General features: G+C 31.4%; 1 non-coding gene across 1 annotated transcript; it reads left to right on the top strand.

Annotated features, from left to right (window-relative positions):
* The first annotated feature begins 904 nt into the window (after positions 1-904).
* Positions 905-1,012, top strand: LOC120889420 (U6 spliceosomal RNA). The gene has a single exon (XR_005733313.1). It is a non-coding gene; the product is annotated as a U6 spliceosomal RNA (small nuclear RNA).
* The last annotated feature ends 5,898 nt before the right edge of the window (positions 1,013-6,910 follow it).

The raw sequence follows: 6,910 nt of genomic DNA, 5'->3' as shown, positions 1-6,910 counted from the left end.
AGTGACAGTTCCAGGTTAGACATAGAAATCCAGGTCATCAACACATGATAAACTTTGGAGACAGATGAATCAAAGGTCAATTTAGAGGGACTTTCATTCTGTAAATCTGAGCAAAAAGTAATTACCCAATCTTGTCTTTTTTTTTTCAAATAATCTACATCGTTTCTTTATCCCTCCTATTTGGGTACTTTTTCTTACCAACTCTACACACACTAATCCAATGTCTCCTAGCTGACATTCCTATCTCAGGAGTGATTACAACTCATCTTTTACTTGGTAGGAGTCAGCATATTTGCTTAGATTTTTTTCTGTACAACTGATTTCTAAAGAATGAAGATTGCATTCCAAGGGACTTTGGAGGGACATTGCAGGACTGTTTCTTCAAGATCTAGTCTTGACATGTGTCTCAGGATTCATTTCTTCTTACCAAGTCTGTACAATTTCTGAGATTCAGAAGTGAATCAGCACGATGCTTCTTCTCATACCTCAAAGATTAGCAAATACGGGTCCTGGAAGACACTCAGCAAATGTTTATTGAATAAAGAAGTAATTCTGTAGTTACCTCTCAAAAGATATGGTGTTGAAATTATAATTCTTAATTTCTCAAAGACATTCAACCATTGCTCAGACTTTATAAATTTTCAAGGAAAAATCAAAGTTTTTGAACTCTTATTCAATACAGGAAAACAGCCTAAACACACACAAGGAGCCAGAAATTAAATATTCTTTAGTTCTTTAATGTCTAGAATTTTGTAATGCCAGTAGAGTAATCTTACCAGTGGGACATTTCTTTTTCAGCTCCTTAGGCTGCTCTAAATAAACTTGGATAATAAATTATCAAAGCTATGATACCAAATTAAATATAGAAACTCTTCATTTTCAATGCTGAATAAGAAAGCTTTTAGTGCTTGCTTTGGCAGCACATATACTAAAATTGGAACTATAGAGAGAAAGATTAGCATGGCCCCTAAACAAGAATGGCATGCAAATTTGTGAAGCATTCCATATTTTTTCAAGAATTAATAAGTGGTATGGATTCAAACTAAAAAGCTTCTTCTCAGCAAAAGAAACAATCAATGAGGTGAAGAGAAAGTCTACATTTTGGGAGCAAATGTTTGCCACACACACATCAGATAGAGCATTAATCTCCAGGATTTATAAAGAACTAAAAAAAAAAAATAACACCAAAAAAAAAATCAACAAATGGGCCAAGGAGCTGAACATACACTTCTCAGAAGAAGATATAAAATTGATCAACAAATATATGAAAAAAAGTTCAACATCTCTAGTAATAAGATAAATGCAAATTAAAACTACTCTAAAATTTCATCTCACTCCAGTCAGAATGGCAGTTATCAAGAATACAAACAGCAATAAGTGTTGGTGAGGATTCGGGGCAAAAGGCACATTCATACACTGCAGGTGGGACTCCAAATTGGTTTAACCACTCTGGAAAGCAGTATGGAGATTCCTTAGAAAACATGGAATGGAATCACCATTTGACCCAGCTATCCAACTCCTCGGTCTATACCCAAAGGACTTAAAATCAGCATATTACAGGGACATAGTCATATCAATGTTTATAGCAGCTCAATTCACATAGCTAAACAGTGGAAGCAACCTAGATATCCTTCAATAGATGAATGGATAAGCAAAACTGTGGTATATATACACAATGTAATAATACTCGGCATTAAAAGAGAATAAAATTATGGCATTTGCAGGTAAATGGAAAGAGTTGGAGAATATCATATTAAGTGAAGTAAGCCAATCCCCCCCCCCAAAAAAAAATAAAAACTGAATGTTCTCTCAATAAGTGGATGCTGATCTGTAATGGGTTAGGGAATGGGAAAAATGCAGGAACTTTGGACAAAAGGGAAGGGGGTATGGAGGCAGGAAAGATGTATGTCTGCATATATGGTGTGACACTACAACCTGTACAACCAGGGAAATGAAAAGCTGTGCTGCAACTGTGTACAATGAACCAAAATGCATTCTGCTATCATATATACCTAATTAAAATAAATAAATTTAAAAAAATAATACACACAAAAAAAGAATGAGATAAACAGCCAAGTGATACATTCAAAGTTTAAAAAAAATTGTAAATGTAAAATTTTATGTCCAGTAAAAATTATTATTCAAAAGTAAAGTCAAAATAAAGATGTGAGCACACATTTTTAAAAAAGAGAGAAAGAAAGCTTTTTAAATGGCAACCACTGATGAAGGCATATAAACACGTTGCTACTCTACAGAGGAAGGAGCTTTAAAGATCACTTGCTAATCAGAAACAGTATTCAAGAAATTTATAAATGTCTTTGTACACGCAGTGTTTTCAGGTGGGAAAAGTCTGCACATTCAGATATAGTTTACTCAAAGAATAACGCCTTCTCTTCTAAGTTGATCAAAGTTAAATCAAAAGTAAATAAAAGTCACTGTTAACAATCAGCATTCCCTGGCAACTTAGGATTCTGGATTTCTTTTTCTGAACATCTGCCCAGCTGTCTAAGATTGGTTTATGATTGCTGCCCCTGTAGATATTGTTGACATTCTGTTTTATATTTTATCTTTACTTGGTGTTTAAGAAATGCTACCTGAATTTCTTTTGAATTGTGTAAGTTCCTACTTATCTACTCAGTCCAACTGACTCATTTATTCTCTTATCCAATTCAGGAAAAAGAAAAGATCAATCTAGCAGCATATATTTAAAATATATGCTAACATTTGCATAAAATTAAGAAAGAAATTTTTTATTACCTGAAAGTAATATTGTTTGAAGAACACAATATTTTTGGTATGTGTGTGTGTATATATAGTCCTGGAGATCAAACGCAAGTCCTAGAACATGTTAAACATCCACTTTACCACTGAGTTATAGTCACAACCCCCACAACTAAAACTTAAATATCTATTCCATAGTTCTCATTTTCCCCAACCATACCTAACTCTTCACCTCTAAACAGATGTTCTTGTCTTCTTGTTAATTTATTGAGTTAATTTATCTCTTTGAGGAGAAAGAGGCTACCTTTCATTTGTAGGTTCTATTGTTTCAACCCATTTTTTCACTCCATGTCCTATTAATTATTAAGACTGTGTGAATTTACCTTTTTACTAACACCTGACTGATTTCTTAGATGAATTGGGTTATCCAAACTTCTAATATTTGCATGATTGGTGACCCAGGACATAATCCTCTAATCAGATTTACCTCTGGTATAAAAAAGGAAACAGAGCTGGAACAGAACTTGTTTGTCAGCAGTATTCAGCCAAAGAAATTTTACTTTTAACTATCACATTACAATTATATAAATGCTTTGTATACAATATGAAGCAAGAATATAATAGTTTCAGATGACATTTTTAAGATATATCTTTCTTCAAGCCAATTCACAAACCTTCCATAAAATATCTTAAATGAACTTGTTTAAGAAAATAAGAGAATTGTCTTTAATATCTTAATTAACAACTTTTAATATCATAATTGGAAAACACTGCTTTAGTAGCTATTATTATATTCATTAGGAAAAGTATAAAGGAACAATGCATATGTGTCCTAGTTTATATGCAGGTATAATGAGAATTCAGAAATATTATATTAATGATATTTTTATAAAAATACATATGAAATGAGTTAATTTATTGACATTTCAGATGTTCATGCATATAAATTAATTTCAAATAGCTAATACATGTAGGGTTTACCCCCAGAATTTTGTATGAACAGCAATTAATTTATTATAAGGTTAAAAATACTTTTTTCTTTAAAATACTTTAACTGGGCTAGGTATAATGACACATGACTATATTTTCAGTGACTAGGGAAGTTGAGACAGGAGAATCATGATTTAGAGGTCAGCCTCAAAAATTTAGTGAGGCCCTAAACAATTTAGGAAGACCTTATCTCAAAATAAAATTAAAAAGGACTGGGGACTTATCACAGGAGTGCTAAAGCACCCTGAGTTCAATCCCCAATAAAATAGATAGATAGATAGATAGATAGATAGATAGATAGATAGATAGATAGATAAAATACTTTAGCTGAATTCACTTGTATGAGTAAAGCATAAATGCCCTAATTTTCTGAAATAAACTTGACTAATTATTTTTAAATCCAGATGGCAAAAATATATGAACACTAAATTTCACAATAATGTTGCAATAAACTTAAATTTACATATTGCTTGTGCTTATTGAAAATGTTTTTCTTGAAAGAGCACAGTATAATCAAACACAATTTGAGACTATTTTCCATAATAGTATCCCAGAGTACTTGCATGTATTGAAAAATCACTTGGTAGTTCCTTAATATGTACAATTCTGGGGGTTTTCTTAAATATTTTAGCTAAAAATACTCAATTTTTTTAAAAAAATATAGGAATGAATATTTTAAATATGAGTATTTTTAAATAGTAGATTGTCTAGAATTTAAAAAGCAGTCAATTACCTAAGTCAAAAATATTGGGAAACATGATTTGCATTCCTTGATATTACAAACATAAAAATAATAGTTACTTCTGATATTTATGTTGTTAGTCTCAGAAGGTTTTGTGAACAAAAGTGATAACCAGCCAATCTTCAAATTAATCATTTCACATTGTTTTAGTAGCCTATTGTTCTCAAGCAGCAGTGATGTTAAAAACAAACAAATAATGTAAAGTCTGGTACTCAAAGACAAACAATTATAAAGCTACTCTGATTGTAGGGAATGTTCGGTGTAATTTGAATTAGCAAATTGAAGTGGGTGTCTTTTTCCAAATGTCCATTAATGCTAATGAGCAAAGAAGCACAGAGTACTGGAGCTCCACTAATCAGGAGTTGTCAATGGTGGGTCAAAAGAACCAAGTGATGGAGGCAAATTATATATACTTAGTAATAAGTAGGAAATTATTATGTATGATTTTATCTTAATTGGTTTGAGAATTAATTGGGTGATAACAAAAGCTGGCATAAAGGTATTCATTTGAGTAGAACAATTAAAAACCCCAAAAGGCTTGGAGTTGATGATAACCACTCTACTGGATTAACTTCTAGCTATAAAATCAAAAGAGATTTATTATTTATCTGAAAATTGAGTTAATGTTAATGACTAATGTATATTACTTAGCTGGGTACATTTCAACTTTTCAAAGCATGTTTCTGTGGTCAAGGTCAAGTCTGTATAAAATTGATATAATAGTAAGCGATTTCCATGGACATTTTTTTTCTCATTTACATCAAAATTGGAAAAGATAACAAGACATAGTATTTTTTTACCTCTACACCAACAGCTGAAATATTTCATTTTATCCATCATCTGTTCAATCTTCCATCCTAAAACTATAATATTGGGCTCAAATGAGAAATAAGAACAATTTAAAAAAATCCTGTCCTTTGTAACAAGATAGATAAACCTGGTGGACTTTGTGTTAAGTGAAGTAAGTCAAGCACTGAAAAACACAAAAACACTCGGCTTTTCACACATATGTGGTATCTTTTTAAAAATAGAATTCAGAAGCAGAGAGAAGAGAATGGTGGTTACCAATGACTTAAGAAGTAGAAGATATTAGCCAGAGGATATAAAATGTCATATAAACAGGAGGAATAAGTTCAACAGATCTATTATATAACATAGTGACTAAGGTTAATAATAATATATTGTATAGTTGAAAATAGCTGTGGCTAAATTTTGTGTACTCATGACAAAAATGATATGTATGTGAGGTTATGCTTGATTTAGCCATCTCCATTATGTATACATATTTTATTTGTCAATTAGAAAGGAAGAGAGAATTGATAAGGTCCAATTATCTTAATCTTAATTTCTAAAAATTTTATTTTATCTTTAAATGCTGTAGAAATAGCTAAGAAAGGTAAGTCTAGCCTTGATATTTATTAGAAGTGAAATATTTGGGGATGAACTCCAGTTTGTCAGTGACTGATGACATAAAGTTCATTGTCAGTTCATTGTCAATCAACACTGTTCATTTACTCCTAGAATCCTAAGAAAATATTATAACTATAGAATGACTTTTAGTCACAACTGATTTGCATATATTTGCAGTGCTGATCAAAGAAATGTATTTCTAGTATAATCCTTAATTAATTAATATTCAAAAGAAACATTAACTCCTCTCCTAGCTTTTGTCAACTAATTTCTTACCAGATAGTATGAATTCAATTTGTCTACATTTTTTATCTTTTCAGTTTTCAAAAAGAAGAGGCAATGTTTTTCATGCCACCAGATTGTAAAGCAGATTATTTAGACAAATGCCAAAAGCCTTAAGTACTTATGAAAGGATTAGTCTCAATTTTTAATACAGTACTCAATGTGTATTCTGCTTCCTAAAAAGAAATGGAATTTTAATAAAGATATCTTAAAGTAAAAAATGTTTGCTTTAAATTCAGCATAGATTTCTCCTCCTTTAAAATGGGTTTGAAAAATTTGTTTTCTGTGTGATTAACGGTCTTAAATTATATTTGTGAGAAATTATTATCCAGGTAGGTAAACTGTATCTTACACTCACACTAAGAAAATATTGGTCTCCAATGGAATTTTTTGAGTATATCTACGCAGATAAAAATAACAGAGAGTGAACACAGTAAAATATGAGAAAATATATTATATAAACAAGAAATGCAGAATTTGTGCTCTGAAAACGGTTTCAAGTATGTGAGCCCTTTGTATTACCAACAGTGTCTTCACAATATCATAGTCATTCAACAGACTTGACAAGCTTTGTGTGACTGAAGAAATTTAAAAACTACTTTGAAATTCTCTGAGCAACTCACAGATACCATCAAAACATGCAGCTATAGTATCAAGAAGTGTTGAAGAATTATGCTTTTGACGTTGTGCCAAGAAACGTAGTGAGCTTCTTTCTTGTCCATTATCAAGCACAGGTCTGCACCCAAGCCTTTGGGCGAGGCAGCT

Source organism: Ictidomys tridecemlineatus, chromosome 8 (assembly GCF_052094955.1).
Source record: "Ictidomys tridecemlineatus isolate mIctTri1 chromosome 8, mIctTri1.hap1, whole genome shotgun sequence".
Lineage (NCBI taxonomy): Eukaryota > Metazoa > Chordata > Mammalia > Rodentia > Sciuridae > Ictidomys > Ictidomys tridecemlineatus.
The sequence above is the reverse complement of the archived record's forward strand: the minus strand, read 5'-3'. Positions and strand labels throughout refer to the sequence as shown.